The sequence below is a fragment of the Heterodontus francisci genome, chromosome 34 (assembly GCF_036365525.1).
Source record: "Heterodontus francisci isolate sHetFra1 chromosome 34, sHetFra1.hap1, whole genome shotgun sequence".
Taxonomy (NCBI): domain Eukaryota; kingdom Metazoa; phylum Chordata; class Chondrichthyes; order Heterodontiformes; family Heterodontidae; genus Heterodontus; species Heterodontus francisci.
This window is the reverse complement of record NC_090404.1, coordinates 6,152,260-6,175,967: the sequence shown is the minus strand read 5'-3', so window position 1 is coordinate 6,175,967 and position 23,708 is coordinate 6,152,260. Positions and strand designations below refer to the sequence as shown.

Below are 23,708 nucleotides of genomic sequence, written 5' to 3'. Positions count from 1 at the left end.
GTCGAGGGTTAGGCAGAGCAGGCCTGAAAGAGGAGTTGAGGCCTGGGACAGATCAGCCATGATCTTATTGAATGGCAGGGCAGGCGTGAGGGGCTGAATAGCCTAGTCCTGCTCCTATTTCTTATGTTCTTCGTAGGGCTCACAGTGTGGCACATTTGTGCATACTGGAAGCTACACATATTAATACTCAGGGCCCTGTTCTTTGCAGACAGAAAGAATATGTACAAACATTGCACCTGTTTCAGCAGAACAAAATAAGTGACAGCCATTCGCTGGTACATTCCTCAGGGCGATGCCTTGAACAATCAGAGTCAAGCTGTCTGATTTAAATTTGAAACAAAGCTTGGCAGTTAACTGTCAATCACCATAAACTGGTGCATTCGCCATGGCAACGCCTCCACCAATCAGACTTCTCTTGCCAACCAATCAGCACTCTCTTCTCATGCAGTGTAAGTCCCTTACATTGGTCATTCTTGCAATTGTGCTGATGAGTGCAAGACGAAAAGCTTTGACAACAGGTCTCTATTTTCAGCAATACTCAAGTTGAGTACTATTAAACGACTCATCTGCCTCCTGGTGGATTCTCTCTGTATCACATTCTGTTCTCTCTCTCTCTCTTTCACACACACACACACTCCTTTTACAATCGCCCTCCTGTTGGATTCGTCCTGTAGCACACTCTGTCCTCACACACCACCTTTAATTATATCTCTCTTGTTGCATTATCTCTTTATCAGTGTTACTCCCAGTGGAAAACGGGTCATATCACTTATATTGTATCTATTGCCTTAGATCGCAAGATTCTCTTTAATCATCTGACATTGTTAAATATGCTTTATTTTGTACTAAATACAACTATTTAATTGTTGTCCCCTTCTGAATGTCTTTTTTTTAAATTCATTCATGGGATGTGGGCATCGTTAGCTAGGCTAGCATTTATTGCACATCTCTAACTGCCCTTGACAAGATGGCGGTGAGCTGCCTTCTTGAACTGCTGCAGACCATGTGGGGCAGGTACACCCACAGTGCTGTTAGGAAGGGAGTTCCAGGATTTTGACCCAGTGACAGTGAAGGAACATCGATATAGTTCCAAGTCAGGATGATGTGTGACTTGGAGGGGAACTTGCAGATGGTGGTGTTCCCATGCATTTGCTGCCTTTGTCCTTCTAGTTGGTAGAGGTCGCGGGTTTCTAAGGAGCCTTGATGTGTTGCTGCAGTGTATATTGTGGATGGCACACACTGCTGCCACTGTGCGTTGGTGGTGGAGGGAGTGAACGTTTGTAGGTGGGGTGCCAATTAAGTGGGCTGCTTTATCCTGGATGGTGTCGAGCTTCTTGAGTGTTGTTGGAGCTGCACCCATCCAGGCAAGTGGAGAGTATTCCATCACACTCCTGACTTGTGCCTTGTAGATAGTGGACAGGTTTTGAGGAGTCAGGAGGTGAGTTACTTGCCACAGGATTCCTAGCCTCTGACCTGCTGTTGCAGCCACGGTATTTATACGGCTACTCCAGTTCAGTTTCTGGTCAATAGTAACCCCTAGGATGTTGATAGTGGGGGATTCAGTGATCGTAATGAAAGTGAATGTCAAGGGGAGATGGTTAGATTCTCTCTTGTTTGAGACGGTCATTGCCTGGCATTTGTGTGGCGCATATGTTACTTGCCACTTATCAGCTCAAGCCTGGATATTGTCCAGGTCTTGCTGCATTTCTACACGGACTGCTTCAGTATCTAAGGAGTTGTGAATGATGCTGAACATTGTGCAATCATCAGCAAACATCCACACTTCTGACCTTATGATTGAAGGAAGGTCATTGATGAAGCAGCTGAAGATGGTTGGGACTAGGACACTACCCTGAGGAACTCCTGCAGTGATGTTCTGGAGCTGAGATGATTGACCTTCAACAAACACAACCATCTTCCTTTGTGCTAAGTATGACCCAACCAGCGGAGTATTTTCCCCCTGATTCCCATTGACTTCAGTTTTTCCAGGGCTCCTTGATGCCATACTCGGTCAAATGCTGCCTTGATGTCAAGGGCAGACACTCTCACCTCACCTCTTGAGCTCAGTTCTTTTGTCCATGTTTGAACCAAGGCTGTAATGAGGTCAGGAGCTGAGTGGCCTTGACGGAACCCAAACTGAGTGTCACTGAGCAGGTTATTGCTGAGCAAGTGCTACATGATAGTTCTGTTGATGACACCTTCCATCACTTTACTGATGATTGAGAGTAGACTGATGGGGCGGTAATTGGCCAGGTTGGACTTGTCCTGCTTTTTGTGTGCAGGACATACCTTGGCAATTTTCCACATTGCGTATAGATGCCAGTGTTGTGGCTGTACTGGAACAGCTTGGCTAGGGGTGCAGCTAGTTCTGGAGCACAGGTCTTCAGTACTATTGCCGGAATATTGTCAGGGCCCATCGCCTGTGCAGTATCTAGTATCTTCAGTCATTTCTTGATATCACGTGGAGTGAATCGAATTGGCTGAAGTCTGGCATCTGTGATGCTGGGGCCTGCGGGAGGAGGCTGAGATGGATCATCAACCCGGCACTTGCTGGCTGAAGATTGTTGTAAATGCTTCAGCCTTCTCTTTCACACTGATGTGCTGAGCTCCCCCTTCATTGAGAATGGGGATATTTGTGGAGCCAACTCCTCCAGTTAGTTGTTTAATTGTCCACCACCATTCATGACTACAGAGCTCAGATATGATCCGTGTGTTATGGGATCGCTTACCTCTATCTATCGCATGCCGCTTATGCAGTTTGGCACACAAGTAGTCCTGTGTTTAGCTTCACCAAGTTGGTGCCTCATTTTGAGGTTTGCCTGGTGCTGCTCCAGGCAAGCCCCCCTGCACTCTTCATGGAACCAGGGTTGGCCCCCCGGCTTGATGATCACGGTAGAGTGGGGGATATGCCGGGCCATGTTTTGCGTTGCTAGATCTCTTCCACATCTATCCTATTTAGCACGTTGGTCGTGCCACACCACACAATGGAGGGTATCCTCAATGTGAAGGCAGGACTTTGTCTCCACAAGGACTGTGCAGTGGTCACTCCTACCAATACTGTCATGGACAGATGCATATGTGCCAGGCAGACTGGTGAGGACGAGGTTAAGTATGTTTTCCCTTTACCACAGATCCAGTCTAGCAGTTATGTCATAGAGTGATACAGCATTGAAACAGGCCCTTCGACCCACTGAGTCTGTGTTGACCAACAATCACTCATTTATACTAAATCTACATTAATCCCCACCATTCTCCTACCACCTACCTACACTAGGGGCAATTTTACAATGGCCAATTTACCTATCAACCAACAAGTCTTTGGCTGTGGGAGGAAACCCATGCAGTCACAGGGAGAACCCAGAACCAAACCCGGGTTGCTGGAGCTGTGCCACTGTGAATCACTGACTGTGAGTCCTTTAGGACTAAGTCAGTGGTAGTGCTACAGAGGAACTCTTGGTGATGGACATTGAAGGCCCCATCCCGAGTACATTCTGCACCCTTGCCACCCTCTGTGCTTTCTCGAAGTGATGATGAACATGGAGGAGTACTGATTCATCAGCTGAGGGAGGGCGGTAGGTTGTAATCAGCAGGTGATTTCCCTGCCCATCTTTGACTTGATATCATGAGACTTCATGGGCTCTGGAGTCAATGTTGATGACTCACAGGGCAATTCCTTCCCGACTATATACCACTGTGCTGCCACCTCTGCTGGGTCTGGCCTGCCGGTGGGACAGGACATACCCGCTGAATGGTGATGGCAGTGTTTGGGGCATTGTCTGTAAGGTATGATTCTGTGAGTATGACTATGTCAGGCTGTTGCTTGAATAGTCTGTGGGACAGCTCTCCCAACGTCTTGGTACAACTCCCCAGATGTTAGTAAGGAGGACTTTGCACGGTCGACAAGTCAGCTGGGTTTGCCATTGTCATTTCCGGTGCGTAGGTCAATGCTGGGTGATCCGTTCAGTTTCATTCTGTTTTATTGACTTTGTAGTGGTTAGATACAACTGAATGGCTTACTAGGATATTTCAGAGGGCATTTAAGAGTCAACCACATTGCTGTGGGTCTGGAGTGGGCCAGACCAGGTAAGGACAGTAAATTTCCTTCCCTAAAGGACATTAATGAACCCTGGGTCTCTGGGTTACTAGTCCAGTGACGATGCACTACGCCACCGCCTCCCCTTACAAAAGAAATTTACAGACAATAGTTCTCTGACTGAAGGAGAAATTCTGAATTTATTCCACCCAGATGGGAGTAAAACCCCAGGAATCAACCCACAGCATCTGTCTGGAAAAGCTGGTCTCTGGCACGATTAGCCAGGTCACAATACCTGACACACTACTTTGGAGAATCTTGCAAGCTTTGGTGGAGCAATCAGCTAGAGCCTTCGGTTGTTAACCATGAAGGTTGGTGGTTCGAGCCCCTCCCCACAACCCCCCCCCCAGAATTTAGTCTTTCACTGATTCTTCCCCTTTAGCATTCAGTGCTGCATAGTTTGAGGTTGTCAGTGTGTGCTTTGGCTGCAAAAGACTTATTCTTGAAACACTGCCAGCTCTGCTCTGATCCAGTCCATTCATGAGTATTAATTTCAAATAAAGTGACAGAGAAAAAACAGCAAGTATTTGCACCATGTACCTACATCTAAACCATTCGAAGTATATTAAGTTATAGGCTTCAAAGGAACGAATGCAAATTGATTCTGTGGATGCACAATACGGAGCTATTGTAGAGCTGGTATTAGGGAAAACAATTCTGACTATGGTGGACCATTTTAATGATATTTTACCTGCATCAAATAACGTCATCTCTGTTGATGTAAACTCAGAGTCCCTGGCTGTATTTGTTCCAGCCCCGCTGCTAACAGGCGATGAAAGCGGCTGTGGAATTGTCATGGAATCACAGAATCGTTACAGAGCAGAAGGAGGCCATTCGGCCCATCATGTCTGCAACAGTTCTCTGAATCAACAACTCCCTCAGTTCCATTCCCCTGCCATCTCCCCATTACCCTGCACATTCTTCAATTTCACGGAACTGTCTAATTCCCTTTTGAATGCTTCAATTGAACCTGCCTCCACCACATTCTCAGGCAGCACATTCCAGATCTTAACCACTCGCTGCATGAAAAAGTTTTTCCTCATGTCACTTTTGCTTCTCTTACCAAATACTTTCAATCTATGCCCTCTCGTTCTCGATCCTTTCACAAGTGGGAACAGTTTCTCTCTATCTACTCTGTCCAGACCCCTCATGATTTTGAATACCTCTATCAAATCACCTCTCAGCCTTCTCTTCTCCAAGGAAAACAGTCCAATCTATTTTCATAACTGAAATTCCTCATCCCTGGAACCATTCTCGTGAATCTTTTCTGTGCTCCTTCCAATGCCCTCACATATTTCCTCAAGTGTGGTGCCCAGAATTGTACGCAATACTGCAGCCGAGGCCAAACTAGTGTCTCATACAAGTTCAACACAACTTTCTAGCTCTTGTACTCTATGCTCCTATTAATAAAGCCCAGAATACTGTATGCTTGATTAACTGCTCTCTCAACCTGTCATGCCACCATCAATGACTTATGCACATATACACCCAGGTCCCTCTGCTCCTGCACCCCCTTTAGAATTGTACCCTTTATTCTATACTGTCTCTCCATATTCTTCCTACCAAAATGAATCACTTCACATTTCTCCACATTGAACTTCATCTGCCACCTACCTGCCCATTCCACCAACTTGTCTCTGTCCTTTCGAAGTTCTAAACTATCTGCCTCTCAGTTCACAATGCTTCCAAGTTTCGCATCATCTGCAAACTTTGAAATTGTGCCCTGTACACCAAGGTCTAGGTCATTAATATATATCAGGAAAAGCAAGGGTCCCAACACTGATCCCTGAGGAAGTCCACTGCAATCCTTTCTCTAGCCCAAAAAACATCCATTAACCACTACTCTTTGTTTCCTGTCACTCAGCCCATTTAGTATCCATGTTGCTACCGTTCTTTTTATTCCATCAGCTACAAGTTTGCTCACAAGTCTATTGTGTGGCATTGTATTACACATCTTTTTAAAGTCCATGTACACCACATCAACAGCATTGCCCTCATCAACATTCTCTGTTACCTCCTCAAAAAACTACAGCAAGTTAGTTAAACTTGATTTTCCCTTAAGAAATCGACGCTGGCTTTCCTTGATTAACTCACATTTGTCCATGTGACTATTGATTTTGTCCCTAATTATTTTTTCTAGAAGTTTTCCCACCAGCAAATTTAAACTGACTGGCCTGTAGTTGCTGGGCTTATCTTTACACCTTTTTTTTGAACAGGGGCGTAACGTTTGCAACTTTCCAGTCTTTGGTCTCCACCCCCGAGTTTACGGATGCCTGAAAAATGATGGCCAGTGCCTCTGCAATTTCCACCCTCACTTCCCTCAGTATCTTCGGATGCATCTCATCCGCCCCTGGTGCTTTATCCACTTTAAATACAGGCAGGCTATCTAATACTTCCTCTTTATCAATTTTAAACTCCTCCAGTGTCTGACTTACCTCCTCTTTCAAGATTGCATGAGTTGCATCTTCTTCCTTGGTAAAGACGGATGCAAAGTATTCATTTAATACCTCAGCCATGCCCTCTGCCTCCATGTGCAAATTCCCTTTCTAGTCTCTAATCGGCCCCACTCCTCCTTTTACTACTCTTTTACTATTTATATGCCTATAGAAAACTTTGGGATTCCCTTTAATGCTAGCTACCAATCTCTTTTCATGCTCTCGCTTTGCTTTTTCACTTCCCCTCTGGACCTTCTATATTCAGCCTGGTTCTCAATAATATTTTCTACCTGGCATCTATCATAAGCACACTTTTTCTTCTTTATCTCCATCTCTTTTGCCATCCAGGGAGCTCTGGATTTGTTTGCCTTACTTTTCCACTTCGAGGGAACATACCTTGACTGTGCCCGAACTATCTCCTCTTTAAGGGTAGCCCATTGTTCATCTACCGGTTTTCCTGCCAGCTTTGACTCCAATTGATTCGCCCCAACTCCATTCTTACCCCATTGAAGTTAGCCTTACCCCAGTTAATTATTCTTACCCTGGATTGCTTCTTGTCCTTTTCCATAGTCAGCCTAAACTATATCACTAAACTGACTATGCTGCCAGAGTCACCCTAAATCTTGTGATACAATGATCACTATCCCCTAAAAGCTCTTCTACTGCTACTTGATCCACTTGGCCCACCTCATTCCCAAGAACCAGGTCTAGCAGTGCCTCCTTTCTCGTTGGACTAGCAACATACTGTTGTGGAAAATTTTCCTGAACACACTCTAGCAACTCTTACCCCTCACTGCCCTTTACACTACTATTATCCCAGTCTATGTTTGGCTAATTAAAAGAGCTGAACACTGAGCGGTGAATTTCCTTTAGCTTTCAAATCCAATTCCACACACCGAGTCCCAGAATCATCACTCAGAATCACCGCTATGAAAGTAGGAAACTGCTCCAAATACACAACAGGACGGGCAGCTCGTGAAAAACTATTCAACCTTTGGTGTGTCGACTTTTCCCAGAACTTCAAACAGGACCGTGTGATAATATAAACTGTGAGTGTGTGTATGTGGTTGCTCCATTTCTATATAAACCTTGAGTGTTTGTGTTCGGAGTGCAATAATTTGTATGTGTGTCAGTTGTAAAGTAACTTTTATTTTTATAATATACATCAGATTCTAAATATATAAATATTGAAGATTGATACTGTGATACTTGTAAATGTATTGTGGGTGTATGAGTGAGCTGGTTCTAAATAAATGTGTGTGTGTGTGTGTGTGTGTTATTTCTGAATGTATTTGTGTACATCTGTGTTCTGTATAAATGTATTTAGGCGTAAATGAAAAGTGAGAGAGAAATAAATAGGCAGAACATATTTTTCCGAATGAAGACGATTGAAGCAAAAAATATGTGAATAGATCTGTAAGCAGTAGAGTTATGAAATTGATTTACATCCAGCACAAAAAGTCAAACATCAATTAAAACCAACATTTTCAATTATGTCTAAATTTGATGCAGGGCTTGTTGGTCTAGTGATTACGGGTTGGTACTTTCCTGCTACAGCCTTGGTTCGATCCCTGGTCAACAAAGCAAATTATTCAAAGAAGCTAATCTGTTAAATGGAGAGTAACTATATTCATCATGTTTAATAAACAAATGACGACACACTGAAGGAAATATATCCCCAGGGAACCTCTGCAAATCAGCTGATATCTGCTACACTATATAAACGTTTAGCAACTTGGTCTCAAGAGAGAATAAATTTTGAGAAAGAAGGTGAAATGTTGAATCCTCTGCACTCATTCACTAAAACAAATATTTTACCATTCTGAACCCCACAAGTCACACCAGAAAATATCCATTACAAAGTCATTAAACTCCCAAAGGAGCTTCTGAATTTCCTTCCCTGAATCTTTGGAAGTATACACAGGGATACCCAGGGACCAGCACCGCTGGCTAGGTATTATGCCCATGTGGTGAGGGGTGTGGGTGGTTCCTGTTCAACTCCTACCTGACCAGAGCAAGTGTTTTTGCTATTCGATTTTCAACTTCTCTCTTGTAAGTTTAAAAACTGAAGATTGATTACATAGGAGGCAGGTAGGACAATTTCGTAAAGATAAAGGCATTAAAAAATTATCTTACATTAATAAAAACAACAAATGTGCATTTTTGTGAAGAACCTTTAAATGAGAAGATTAATTGATTGACTTACTTTCTCATCACTATGTTGGACACTGATTTAGTGAGATACCTTGCATTTCTTTGCTTGCACATGTAGTCTCTGCCGACACACTTGTATTAATGCAGAGTATTCCAGATAGATGTGCATCTGTCAGGAGTGATCCTGACTGCGCTCTCTCTCCCTCCCTCTCTCTCTCTGTCCCTGTCTCTTACTATGTTCCTCCCTCTCTGTGCTGTTCCCCCATTTCTGTGTTATTCCCCCTCTCTGTGTTGTTATACCCCTCTCTGTGTCGTCGTTTTTCTCTCTCTGTCCCCCTCCTCTCCCTCTGTTCCCTCTCTCTCTCTCTGTCGCCTCCCCCTCCCCCTCTCTCTCTCTGTCTGTTCCTCCTCTCTCTCGGTCTGTCTCCCTTCTCTCTCTCTGTCCCCCTCTCCCTCTTTCTCTCACTTACTCCCTTCTCTCCCTCTGTTCCCATTTTCACTGATCCTCTCTCCCTCTTTCTTGCTCTCTGCCCCCTCCTTTCTCTGCCCCTCTCTCTTGAGCCCGCCCCCTCTCTCTGTCCCTCTCTCTTTCTCGCTCTCTCTCTCTGTCCCTTCCTCTTTCTCTATCCCCCCTCTCTCTCATGTCCCCTCTTTCGCTCTCTGCACCTCTTTCTCTGCCTTCTCTCTCTGCCCTCTCTCTCTCTTGTACCCCCCTCGCTCTCTGCCCCTTGTATCTCTGTCTCACCCTCTCTCTCTCTCTGCCCCCTCTCTCTTTCTCTGACAGTTGCAGGGAGCGGGAACACTCCACACACCAGCTTTGTGGTTGGCCAATTTAAAAAAAATAATAGTTGCAAGTCACTTTCACAGCTGGCAGCCGCTGACATCGGGAACAGTACTTTCCCAACTTTGGACACATTTGGAGTTTTCTGGAGAGTCCTGACATTTTTTTAAAAGCCCGCTGGAAAACCCCAACTCTGTCTGAAGTTGGAAAAATGCTGTTCCCACTCCAAGCACCTGTCGGCTGTGAAACTGACAGCACAATTAAAAAAAGTGCTGTTCTGAAAGAATGGGAAATTTCTCATCTCTGAAATACATTTATGGGCTGGATGGAAACCTTTGGCAGGCTGGATCCTAGCCCATGGGCCATATGTTGGACAACCCTGGTGCGGAGGAAGCTTTACTCCGTATCTAACCTGTGTTGTACCTGCCCTGGGAGTTTTTGATGGGACAGTCCAAACGGAGCTTTACTCTGTATCTAACCCGTGTTGTATTTGTCTTGGGAGTGTTTCCACCTTAGAAGACTTTGAACACTCCGACTGTGGGAAAATCTTCAAAATTTCAAAGCAGCTGTTGCACGATCAGCGCATTCTCCCACTGGAGAGATGCTGTTTCAATATTCTGTGAGTGGGAAGAAATTAACACCAGTGGTACCACTGAGTTCACCTGTGAACTTCAGGATTGGATTCGCTGTTATTCATCACATCTGGGACTGGAGCATAGCAGAGGGCCCTTGAACTTGGGTTTCTGTGTGAATTTTTTTATTACGTTCATCGCAATAGGATCACAGTGAATTTTTTTCCAATCACGGGGGGGGGGGGGGGGAGTGGAATCTGTTACCCAGCATTCCACGCGGAGGTGAATGTGCCCGATTCACGCCACAGGAGACTAGAACGCAGGCGCAGTGCTGGAGTGAATCTGGAGCATGCGCAGTGTCACTTTGATCAGAGCTGTGCGAGTGCTGGAGACGCTTTTATAGTCGGTGTGAGCGGGGAGGCTTCAGAAACGCCTGGTGTAAACCACAAGTCCCGAATGAGAACCTCCAGATTTTACTCTTATTGAAGGACCTCCATATCCCGCGTTTGCAGCTCTGAGATCAGACCCAGTTTAATGGCCGCCATCTTGTTGAGCATGAACAGAGCGTACGCGTGGCCATCTTGGTGACGACACCGAAAGTGGGCGGGGCTTCAGGGTCCCAGTGACTCGGAGAGAAAATCATTGATTTGATTCTCCCTCTGCACACTGGGGGCTGGAGAACTGAACCCAGCCAGAGTAGAGGGAGGGAGGCAGGGAGAAAGCTGGCAGTAGAGGAAAGAAATGGTGCGATGAGTTTGGATTTCAGCCCAGGGAGGAGGGAGAGTGTGTGGGATTGGGATTGGGATTTACAGCTTTGGGGGAACAAGAGAGGAAAAAATGTTCCATAGAAACTAGAATTGTCTGTTCAGAATTTCTGTCCTCAACTGACAGTCATGACTTTTATAAACTCCTTTTACAGGGCATAAGAAGGGGAGGATTTACAGATGGGAAACACAAACCAGGCAGCACATCAAGATCTGACAAGAGTCGCACGATTCATCAGGACCTGAATATCAGATGTTTTTCTGTTCTTTCTGTGGGAAAAGATTTCAAACATCAGTCTGACTGGAAAATCACTGAGACAAAGACACCTGAGTGAGAGTGTTCCAGTGCACTGACTGTGGAAAGAGCTTTAACCAGTTACACAGCCTGAAAAAACATTGCTACATTCACAACAGGGAGAAGCTGCTACACCAACGTACTCACACTGGGGAGAGGACATTCACCTGCTCTTTGTGTGGACAAGGCTTCAAGTGAGTGTCCAAAATGGAGAGACACAAGGACACTCGCACCACGGAGAAACCATGGAAATGTGGGGACTGTGGGAAAGAATTCAATTACCCGTCCGAGCCGGGAACTCATCGACTCAGTCACACTGGGGAGAGGCCATTTACCTGCTCCATTTGTGGGAAGGGATTCACCCGGTCATCCTACCTCACTCATCACCAACTTGTTCACACTGATAAGAGACCTTTTAAATGGTCTGACTGTGAAAAGAGATTTAAAAGTAAAAACGAGCTGCTGCTACACCAACGTACTCACAGTGGGGAGAGGCCGTTCACCTGTTCTCTGTGTGGGAAGGGATTCACTCGGTCATTGAACCTCCTGGCACACAAACGCACTCACACCGGGGAGAGGCCGTTTACCTGCTCTGACTGTGGGAAGGGATTCACTTGTTCATCCAACCTGCTCAGACACCAGCGAGTTCACACTGGGGAGAGGCCGTTCACCTGTTCTTTGTGCGGGAAAAGATTCACTCGGCAATCGGCCCTCCTGACACACAAACGCACTCACACCGGGGAGAGGCTGTTTACCTGCTTTGACTGTGGGAAGGGATTCACTTGTTCATCCAACCTGCTCAGACACCAGCGAGTTCACACTGGGGAGAGGCCGTTCACCTGTTCTTTGTGCGGGAAAAGATTCACTCGGCAATCGGCCCTCCTGACACACAAACGCACTCACACCGGGGAGAGGCTGTTTACCTGCTTTGACTGTGGGAAAGGATTCACTCAGTCAAACCACCTGCTGAAACACCAACGCACTCACACTGGGGAGAGACCGTTCATCTGCTCTGACTGTGGGAAGGGATTCACTCAGTCAACTGATCTGCTGACACACCAACTTATTCACACTGGGGAGAGGCCATTCATCTGCTCTGTGTGTGGGAAGGGATTCACTCAGTCATCTGCTCTGCTGAAACACCAACTTAATTCACACTGATCGGAGACCTTTCACCTGCTCTGTGTGTAGGAAGGGATTCACTCAGTTATCCCACCTGCTGATGCACCAACTTGTTCACACTGATCAGAGACCTTTTAATTGTTCTGACTGTGAGAAGAGCTTTGAAAGTAGAATTTATCTGTTGAAACACCAACGCACTCACACTGGGGAGAGGCCATTCACCTGCTCTGTGTGTGGGAAGGGATTCACTCAGTTATCCCACCTACTGAGTCACCAACTTGTTCACACTGATCAGAGACCTTTTAATTGTTCTGACTGTGGGAAGAGCTTTAAAAGTAGAAATTATCTGCTGAAACACCAACGCACTTACACTGGAGAGAGACCGTTCACTTGTTCTGGCTCTGGGAAGAGATTCACTCAGTCATCCACCCTGCTGAGGCACCAGCGAGTTTGTACTGGGAGAGATCATTTACCTGCTCCATGCGTGGGAAGGGATTCACTGAGTTATTCTCTCTGCTGACACACCAACTTGCTCACACTGGGGAGAGACCACTTACCTGTTTTGACTGTGAGTAGAAATGATCTGCTGAGACACCAATGCACTCACTCTGGGGAGAGGCCATTCACCTGCTCTCTTTGTGGGAAGGAATTCACTCAGTCATCAAACCTCCTGAGACACAAGTGAGTTCACAAGTAACTGTAGGGGTTGGATTCTGCTGATATTGCTGCTATTAATCACATCCAGACTGAACCATGTTAATTCTGATAGTTGATGTTTGTTTCTGCTGATGTTAATAACCCCTATAGCTGGGCTGCAGTTTGATATTCTGGATAAATATCAAATAAATCAACTTTATTTCCAACACACAGTAGAATCACAGAAAAGTTACGGCACAGAAAGAGGCCATTCAGCCCATTGTGTCTGTGATGGCTAAAAAAAACTAGCTGTTTGTGTGTGGATTATTTGTTTCCAGGAAAAGAGGAGACTAATTGAAATGCTGCTGTTGACTGTTCCAGTTTTGGGCCTTTTCTCCTCTGTTAAAGAAAGACTTGTATTTTTGTAGCTCCTTTCATGACATCAGGACGTCTCAAAACACTTTACAGCCAATGAAATTTAGAAGGAGCTTTACCCCAAATGGCCAAGTCCAGCTCCTATTTCTTATGGTCTCTGTGTCTAACCCTGTGCTGTACCTGCCCTGAGAGTGTTTGATGGGGACAGTATAAAGGAAGCTTTATTCTGTATCTAACCCTGTGCTGTACCTGTTGTGGGAGTGTTTGATGGGGACAGTGTAGAGGGAGCTTTACTTTGTATCTAACCCCGTGCTGTACCTGTTGTGGGAGTGTTTGATGGGAACAGTGTAGAGGGAGCTTTACTTTGTATCTAACCCTGTGCTGTACCTGTTGTGGGAGTGTTTGATGGGAACAGTGTAGAGGGAGCTTTACATTGTATCTAACCCTGTGCTGTACCAGTTGTGGGAGTGTTTGATGGGGACAGTGTAGAGGGAGCTTTACTTTGTATCTAACCCTGTGCTGTACCAGTTGTGGGAGTGTTTGATGGGGACAGTGTAGAGGGAGCTTTACTTTGTATCTAACCCTGTGCTGTACCAGTTGTGGGAGTGTTTGATGGGGACAGTGTAGAGGGAGCTTTACTTTGTATCTAACCCTGTGCTGTACCAGTTGTGGGAGTGTTTGATGGGGACAGTGTAGAGGGAGCTTTACTTTGTATCTAACCCTGTGCTGTACCAGTTGTGGGAGTGTTTGATGGGGACAGTGTAGAGGGAGCTTTACTTTGTATCTAACCCTGTGCTGTACCTGTTGTGGGAGTGTTTGATGGGAACAGTGTAGAGGGAGCTTTACTTTGTATCCAACCCTGTGCTGTACCAGTTGTGGGAGTGTTTGATGGGGACAGTGTAGAGGGAGCTTTACTTTGTATCTAATCCCCGTGCTGTACCTGTTGTGGGAGTGTTTGATGGGGACAGTGTAGAGGGATACTCTGTATCTAACCCTTTTTATTTCTCATTTTAAGGTGGCCTTTATACCCTAGACCCCTTTTATTTTGATGGGGAGCCTTTATTCCCCAGGTCCCATTTATATGCATTTTAAATAAATAACTTTATTTAAAAACAGATAAATAAAATTGAACTCAAATTAAAATACAATTCTCCACATCTACGATGCACTCCTGCTCCTGCGGTGTCCACCGCTGGCGGAAGGCCTCGTGCGAACCAGCGGACACCCTATGCTCCCTTTTTAGGGACACCTGGCCATGAATATAACCTCAGAAGTGGAGCAGGCAATGAGGGTGGATGGACCCCTCAAAGGCCCACTGCATGGACCTCTGAATTGCCAGGCAGTGGGCCTTTGAGGGCCAGGCACAGGAACAGACTGAGGGGATCCTCCTCCTTGCCCACCCCCTTTCACACCAACTGCCCAAAGATCAGAAATGTGGAGCTGAAATGCAATTAAAACTAAAAATCAGCCCCTTTAAATACTCAGAGGGGCTGCAACCTCGAACACTCCACATACTGTCATGGTCCTGCAGTTTTTTTTCGGAATATGTGGTTTGCCTTTAAGGCTTGCCAAGGATCAGTATTGCTTTAACAACCAGCAAGCCTCAGGAGTTATGGAAAGGTGTATTTTCAGTTGCCGTTAGAAACAGCCATTTGGAAACAGGGATTCAAAGGGTGCATTCTTGTTACTATAGATATAGCCACTAGGAGTGAGTCTCATGCGATACATTTGTTACAATTCAGTTTTGAACTGGTTTTTGTTGAAGATAGTTTGTTCTCAGAACACACAGAGACATACAGACACAACTGGTGTTGGCACCTGAAGAAAGAGCTCTTAACTGTTTAAACTGAAGGAAGAGGATTTTTAGTCTGTTTATCCCTCAAAATTCTAAAAAAAGTCAAGCCAAAACAGATATCTCTGGTAATTTAAATTCTTATATCCCTCAAAAACTCTAAAGTCAGCTTGATTCCATTGAAAGAGTTTGCAAGTCGTTAATTGTTCAAATTCGCTGGAGAAGGAAAGTAACGTTCTGTGAGGACTACAAGCAACATTCTGTGAGGACTTCAAGCAACATTGTAAATCTGCAAGGACTCTAACTTTTCTATTTTAAATGTTGTTTATATCTTCGTACTGTTTAAGAATTTAGTTCTTCTAATTAAAAAGTTAATTTGTTGATTTAAAGACACCTGGTTTGGTTGGCCTCATTCGGGGGTTAATAGATGGTACTATTTGGCTGTGTCTTTCTTTAATTTGGAAAGTTTTTAAATGATATGTTAGGCGATCTGTGGAGCAACAGGATTGAATTATCAGTGCATCTCTTCCACCACAATCAGAATTGTACATTTTGATTGGGGGCTTTGACAAGAGTGGTCGGTCCGAACAATACATATGGTATGCGGACTCATCCAAGCTGCAGAAATTACAGGCAGCCTGGGAGTCTGTGAACCTACTTAAAAGCCTATTGCACAGGACAGCCCCGTGCAGCACCCTCCAGCCAGGTCCCTGATGTAAAGGGGGAGGACTCCCGAGTAGAGAGACCTCCACCGGGGATTCCCCTTGCCGCCAGATGGCATCACGGACCGCCACGACATGTCCAGGTGGCAGACGTGGGCGAGGAAGTGGAGAGTGTGGAGGAGCAGCCCGTATAGGAAACCACAATGCACAGTATGGAACAGCACAGCGGGCATTTCCGAGAGGTGGCTCAGGTTGGGTTGGACTGGCTCCCGGGGCCTGGTTCCAATGAGCAGTTCTGGCTGAGGGTCACCTCAGCCTGGAGCGTTCCACACTACTGAGCCCCCTTGACACCTGCATTGAGGGGTGTCCCGGAGGCTTCAGCTACTCCTCCATCTGTCGGTTCGTCCCTAGAGTCGGCTCCCTGGGCAGCTGGAGCCCTCTCCTCCATCGTCAGAGGAGCGCCCTGACTATAGGTGACCATGTTCCAGACTCTGAATAGATTCGAAAGACAGGCAACTCCCTCAGGGAGGCACGGTAAGGGGTCGGCAATGTGCCCATACACGGACTGCAGTGTCTATGGTAAAATTTTTGAGGTCCGTGACTGGTAATTTCCGGGATTAGAAATTTCCCATTGGCTTCTCTTTTCTGACCAGACCAGCTTAAAAAAAAATTGCAAGTGTCAGTTTCGGAGCAGACAGGTGCTCAGAACAGAGATGGCACTTCAGAACCTTGGACAACTTTGTGGTTTTCCGGCAGGTTCCGACTTTTTTTAAAGCCTGCCGAAAACCCTGAACTTGTCTGAGATTTGGAAGCGCGCTCTCTGCTGGAAGTACCTGGAAGCTGTGAAACTGACAGCTGTGATTTCTTTAAAGAACAGACCAACCACAAAACTGCTCAGCTGAGAGTTCCCGCTCTCTGCAACTGTCAGAGAGGGAGAGGGACAGGGAGGGAAAGGGACAGGGAGATGTGGGGGGGGGGGGGGGGGGGCAGGAAGAGAAAGAGAGGACAGGGAGAGAGAGAAAGGGAGAGACAGCGAGGTGGGGGAACAAGGGGAGAGAGAGGGACAGAGGTAGAGAATGAGAGGGACAGGGAAAGAGAGGGGACGAGGAGAGAGATGGGACAGAGAGAGAGATGGAGGACAGGGAGAGAGAGTGGGGATAGGTGAAGGCAAGGAGGGAGGTGGGCACCGAGAGAGAGGGAGGATAGGGAAAGGGGGCACAGAGAGAGAGGGAGGACAGGGAGAGACTGGCGACAGGGAGAGTTGAGGGCAGGGAGGGAGGGAGCACAGAGAGAGAGGGAGGACAGGGAGAGGGGAGCAGTGAGAGAGGGGGGCAGCGAGAGGGGGAGATGACAGAGGCTTTTGATAAGGTCCCGCATGGGAGATTGGTTAAGAAGGTAAGAGCCCATAGGATCCAAGGCAATTTGGATCCAAAATTGGCTTAGTGGCAGGAGGCAGAGGGTAATGGTTGAGGGTTGTTTTTGTGAGTGGAAGCCTGTGACCAGTGGTGTACCGCGGGGATCGATGCTGGGACCCTTGGTGTTTGTTGTGTATATTGATGATTTAGATGTGAATATAGGAGGTATGATCAGTAAGTTCGCAGCTGACACGAAAATTGGTGGTGTCGTAAATAGTGAGGAGGAAAACCTTAGATTACAGAACGATATAGATGGGCTGGTAAGATGGGCAGAGCAGTGGCAAATGGAATTTAATCCTGAGAAGTGTGAGGTGATGCAATTTGGGAGGACTAGCAAGGCAAGGGAATATACAATGGATGGTAAGACCCTAGGAAGAACAGAGGGACCTTGGTGTACTTGTCCATAGATCACTGAAGGCAGCAGCACAGGTAATTAAGGTGGTTAGGAAAGCATATGGGATACTTGCCTTTATTAGCCAAGGCATAGAATATAAGAGCAGGGAGGTTATGATGGAGCTGTATAAAATGCTAGTTAGGCCACAGCTGGAGTACTGTGTACAGTTCTGGGCACCACACTATAGGAAGGATGTTATTGCACTGGAGAGGGTGCTGAGAAGATTCAGCAGGATGTTGCCTGGGCTGCAGCATTTCAGCTATGACGAGAGACTGAAAAGGCTAGGGTTGTTTTCTTGGAGCAGAGAAGGCTGAGGGGGGGACATGATTGAGAGATACAAAATTACCATTGACAGGGTAGCTAGGAAGAAACTTTTTCCCATAGCAGAGGGATCAATAACCAGGGGGCATAGATTTAAGGTAAGGGGCAGGATGTTCAGAGGGGATTTGAGGGGAAAAAAATTCACCCAGAGGGTGGTTGGAATCTGGAACGCACTGCCAAAAGGGGTGGTAGAGGCAGGAACCCTCACAACATTTTAGAAGTATTTAGATGAGCACTTGAAACGACATAGCATACAAGGCTACAGGCCAAGTGCTGGAAAATAGGATTAGAATAGTTAGGTGCTTGATGGCCAGCACAGACACGATGGCCCGAAGGGCCTGTTTCTGTGCTGGATAACTCTATGACTCTATAACACAGAGGGGGCAATACAGCGAGGGAGAGACTGAGGGAGGAGGAAGAGAGAGCAATCAAGATCACTCCTGACAGATGGACATCTATCCGGAATACTCCACATCGCTACAGGTGTGTGGGCAAACACTGACTACTTGTGCAAGCAAAAAATTAATGCCAGGTATCTCACTAAATCAGTGTCCAACATCGTGAAGAGCGAGTAAGTCAATAAATTAATATTCTCATTTAAAGCTTCTTTGCAAAATGCATTGTTGTTGTTTTGATTAATATTTAGATACATTTTCAATCTCTCTATCTTTCTGAAATTGTCTCATTGACTCTCAATGCAAGGCAAAAATTGTAATGAGGGCCCACGTGAAAAGTTTGGATTCCCCCTTCTTCAAGCCTTTAATCATGTGTTTTAAAATAACCTCGAAGCTTGGTTATTTTAAAACACAAGTTTAAAGGCTTGGGTTTTGTGAACTCATTTTAAAATGGAAAAAGTCATTCAGGGAATGTTTCAATTTTTGCGCTCAGGCACACATTACTTTCACCTGAGACAAAAGCTCAGTGACATGTTGAAAGTTGCTGGACTTTTACTTCTATATGAATGTCACAATGCTGCTGCTATCTATTTGGAATTGTGTTGTTCCTGAACTGGTCTTGAGGGGAAAACAACAGGCAAGAAAATCCAAGGACTCTCCAGAGGTCAGCACTGTAAGTTCTTTATGAATAAAATAGTACGGTGTAATGGGGCTGAGTGATATTGGCAAAAACGATGCTGCTGACCTATATACAATAGTTAGTAAATACAATGTAATGGAGAACTTTAATAAACCTTAATCTATGATGAACTGGCTACGGTTCCTTAACAAAATCTATGCTGCATCTGCAGGTTCAAAAATTGTCAGGGAAGACATAGGAAAACATTATTATGTTTCAATGACCATGTGAGCCACAGTCGTTAACTTTTTTTTGCTGCGAATTAGATTAAAGGACAAGTTTTACAAGTATGTCAAAGATCAGTAACTGTAATGTGCATCATTTACTATCCAGTTTGAGGGCAGATAACCTGAGTGGCCAATGTCATTTGAAAGTTGTCTGTATCATATAATTGCATTACAATTAAAAAGTTCACCTTTGCTAATAGGTAAGAGATTTGGCTTGGACACAAATTGGTTAGTCTGGAGTACAATCTGACACATAGCAACTAAACATTTTGTAACTGAATAATACATGCAGTAACAACTGCTCAACTTTTTGCAGAAAAGCGTTTTGTTAATAATTATCGTCAGCAGAATCAGAATCAACAGTGATAGACTGAGATATAGACATAAGTGAATTTAAGAGACTCACTTTATTGCAGGAACTGAAGGACCCGCTTTATTTGTAATTGTGTTTATCTAATTTTGTCACTAGCTTAGTTGAGCAAATGACTTTTTTGTCCGTGAGAGATTATGTTGTTTCTGTATTCTATTGATGTTTGTATGCTTAGCTGCTTTATTTACAGAGAGAAATGTGTCTTCAATCGGACTGTGTTTTGATGGCATTAGATTGGCTATAGATTTTATACACAGCTTAATTGCTGAGTCAATAATTTTGTCAAATGTCCATGCTGCAACATGTCGGTGCCTTTCCCTGCTCTCAGCCACTGTGAAAGCGTCTCCAGCACTTGCACAGCTCAGATCAAAGTGACATTGTGCATGATCCAGATATAGTCCAGCACCACGCCTGCACGCTGGGCTCCTGTAGCGTGAGTAAGGCACAGTCACTTCCATGGGGAATGATCAGACACGTCCACAGGATGGATGGTGGTTGCATACCCAAGGACCTTCAGTGTGGCGAGGTAGCCGGGGCCAAACAACCAGTGGGTGCCTAAAGCTCCACTTCACGGGTGCTTGGAAGCTTGACATGAAAGCCAAATATCGACTATCACAGTTAAGAGTCACTAGCTGATGAAAAAGGGAAATGACGACTGGGGCCACCCAAAACACAAACAGAGATTTTAATATCAGAGCCTTTGAGGGGGAGGCAATGGGTGCGAGAAAACTTGGTTGATAATTACTGAGCTTGGATGGATTTTGGTGTCTCTAGTGGGTGGGCTTCAGATTTTCCACCAGTTCCTTTGAGGAAAGGACTGGCTGCAAATGTTTACTAATTCATTCTTGGGATGTGGGCATCGCTGGTAAAGCTGGTATTTATTACCCTGTCCCTAGTCACCCCTTGAGAAGGTGCTGGTGGTGGGCGGCCGCCTCCTTGAACCGGTTTCATACGACTGAGTGGATCATTCGGCCACTTCAGGGGCAGTTAATAGTCACCTATGTTAGTGTAAGACAGTTAATAGTCAATCATAGGGAAACATAGGAACAGGCCATTCAGCCCATCGAGCCTGCCCCGCCATTCAATATGATCATGGCTGATCATCCATTTCAATGCCTTTTTCCCACACTATCCCCATATCCCTCGATGTATTTAGAAATCTTTGTCTTTGTATTTAGAAATCTGTCACTCTTTCCCTTAAACATACTCAATGACTGAGCTTCCACAGCCCTCTGGGGTAGAGAATTCCGAAGATTCACAACTCACTTAGTAAAGTGGCTTCTCCCTTATTTTGAAATTGTGTCCGCTGGTTCCAGACTCTCCAACCATTGCAAACATCTACCTTGTCTATCCCTTTAAGTATTTTGTAGGTTTCAATGAGATGATCTCTCATTCTTCGAAACTCGAGAGAATACAACCATGTTCGTGTAAAATTTCAGTTAACATATACAGGTTTAAATGGGTAAGGACAGCAGGTTTCCACTCCTCAAGGTGCATTAACAAACCAATTCTGCACTAATTGCAAAAAAGTGGACGATCCTGTCCTTTATCTCTTTGTTGTTTGTGGGATCTTGTTTGTGCAGCTTGGATTGTCCATGTTTACCTACATTACAAGAGTGAGTACACATTTTAAAGTTGCTTAATCAGCTGAAAAGCGCTTTAGAACACCCTGAGGTCAGGAAAGGTGCTATTTAAATGAACGTTCTAGGGTAATCCAGCAGCTTCACGGTCACTTGTACTGACAACCATCTTTTTTATTTCCATATTTTGACATCCAATTCTCAAACTGCCATAGTGGGATTCAAACTCATGGCCTCTGGATTAATGTAAAAGAACCACGACTGAGTGTTGTGTGACAGAGTGCTTAATTCAGGAATTTGCCAAGTGTGGAAATTTCAAGGGTTCATTTCTTTCTAAAATCTAGACAAATTTGCATTTAGCATTTAACTTAATTTTAACATTAAGTTGTAGTTCCTTTCAGTCTTAGTCAATGGTAAACAAACTGCCTGCTAGTGTTAGCTGCACAGTTAGTTACTTAGGCAGCTAGATAGAACTGGTTCCCTAGTCAGCAGGGCCTGACTCAGGTCTGTGGAATTCTAGTTAGTATAAATACAGGAGGTTTTGCTGATGCACAAAGTGAGCAGCACAAAGATTCTCTCGACTGCGAGAGCTGAACTTGGGAATTTGCTAAGTGTGGGAATTTGGTGCAGTGTGGGAGGAGGTGCTGTTCTGGTCTTTTACAGAACAAGCAGTGATCCAAGAGTGGGAGCCGGAGACAGTGAGACCTGACAGCTGAAGCCCAAAGGCATTAATTAGGGAGCAGGTAGGTGATTGGTTGGTAAGTTTTAAGTTTTTTATCCTTTCCAAACTGCAGCAACTAGTTTAAACTGGTACTGGGGAGATGTAAGTATTGTATTAAATTTGTAGGTGAACTAATTAATTTGTGGTTATATTAAGTAGTTTATCAGTGATATTTCCAAACTTTGAAACCTAATTAGTTTTATTCATTCATTGATGGGATGTGGGCATCACTGGCTAGGAAAACATTGATTGCCCATCCCTAATTGCCCTTGAGAAGATGGTAGTGAGCTGCCTTCTTGAACCGCTGCAGTCCATGTGGGTAGGTACACCCACAGTGCTGTGAGGAAGGGAATTCTAGGATTTTGACCCAGTGATATTGAAGGAACGGCGATATAGTTCCAAGTCAAAATGGTGCGTGGCTTGGAGGGGAACTTGCAGGTGGTGGTGTTCCCATGCATTTGCAGTCCTTGTCCTTCGAGGTGGTAGAGGTCGTGGGTTTAGAAGGTGTTATCTCAGGAGCCTGGGTGCGTTGCTGAAGTGCATCTTGTAGATGGTACACACTGCTGCCACTGTGCGTCGGTGGTGGAGGGAGTGAATGTTTGTGGATGGGGTGCCAATCATGCGGGCTGCTTTATCCTGGATGGTGTTGAGCTTCTTAAATGTTATTGGAGCTTCACCCATCCAGACAAGTGGAGAGTATTCCATCACACTCCGGACTTGTGCCTTGTAGACATGGTGGATAGGCTTTGGGGAGTCAGGAGGTGAGTTACTCACCGCAGGATTTCTAGCCTCTGACTTGCTGTTATCGCCATGGTATTTATATGGCTACTGCTGTTCAGTTTCTGGTCAATGGTAACCCCTAGGATGTTGATAGTGGGGGATTCAGCAATCGTAATGCCTTTGAATGTTAAGAGGAGATGGTTAGATTCTCTCTTGTTGGATATTGTCATTGCCTGGCACTTGTGGAGTGAATGTAAATTGCCCCTTACCAAGTACGTAATTGAAGGGATATGACTGCTTCCTGGAACAAAGCCTCCAGGTGACTTTCCCCCTCCCTGATGCATCGCAGTGCCTGAATCTCAGACTGTAGCTCATCAACTCAGAGCTGAACGTTCTTGAGCTGCAGACACTAACTGCAGATGTGGGTGCAGTGGATCACTGGTGTCCACCAGCTCCCACATGCTACAGCTGCAACACATCACCTACCCTGCCTCTGTATTCTTTTTGATTCGACAAATGCAATGAAGAGTGCAGGAGGGCATGCTAGGACCAGCACCAGGCATACCCCAAAATGAGGTGTCAACCTGGTGAAGCTACAACCCAGGACAACATGCATGCCAAACAGCATAAATAGCATGCGTTAGACAGAGCTGAGGGATCCCACAACCAACGGACCAGATCTAAGCTCTGCAGTCCTGCCACATCCAGTCATGAATGGTAGTGGACAATTAAACAACTGACTGGAGGAGGTGGCTCCACAAACATCCTCATCCTCAATGATGGGGGAGCCCAGCACATCAATACAAAAGATAAGGCTGAAGCATTTGCAACAACCTTCAGCTAGAAGTGCCAAGTGGATGATCCATCTCGGCCTCCTCCTGAAGTTCCCCGCATCATAGATGCCAGACTTCAGTCAATTCGATTCACTCCAGGTGATATCAAGAGACGACTGAAGGCACTGGATACTGCAAAGGCTATGGGCCCTGACAATATTCCGGCAACAGTACTGAAGACCTGTGCTCCAGAACTTGCCCCGCCCCTAGCCAAGCTGTTCCAGTACAGTTACAACACTGGCATCTACCCGGCAATGTGGAAAATTGCCCAGGTATGTCCTATATACAAAAAGCAGGACAAATCCAACACAGCCAATTACCGCCCCATCAGTCTACTCTCGATCATCAGTCAAGTGATGGAAGGTGACGTCG

At 45.4% G+C, this 23,708-nt stretch overlaps 1 protein-coding gene and 1 gene segment (V, D, J or C); one reads left to right on the top strand and one right to left on the bottom strand.

Moving 5' to 3' along the window:
* Positions 1-23,708, top strand: part of LOC137348552 (Ig heavy chain C region, secreted form-like) — a 703,592-nt gene that overhangs the window by 538,834 nt on the left and 141,050 nt on the right.
* LOC137348969 (zinc finger protein 286A-like) overlaps positions 1-23,708 on the bottom strand; it is a 63,240-nt gene that overhangs the window by 13,818 nt on the left and 25,714 nt on the right. Inside the window, exon 3 of one of the 3 annotated variants that reach the window (XM_068014210.1) lies at positions 9,887-11,069. The exons of the other annotated variants lie outside the window; for them this stretch is intronic. The gene's annotated coding sequence lies outside the window, so the exon portion shown is untranslated. The remainder of the gene's footprint in view (positions 1-9,886; positions 11,070-23,708) is intronic. 3 annotated transcript variants of the gene reach the window in all.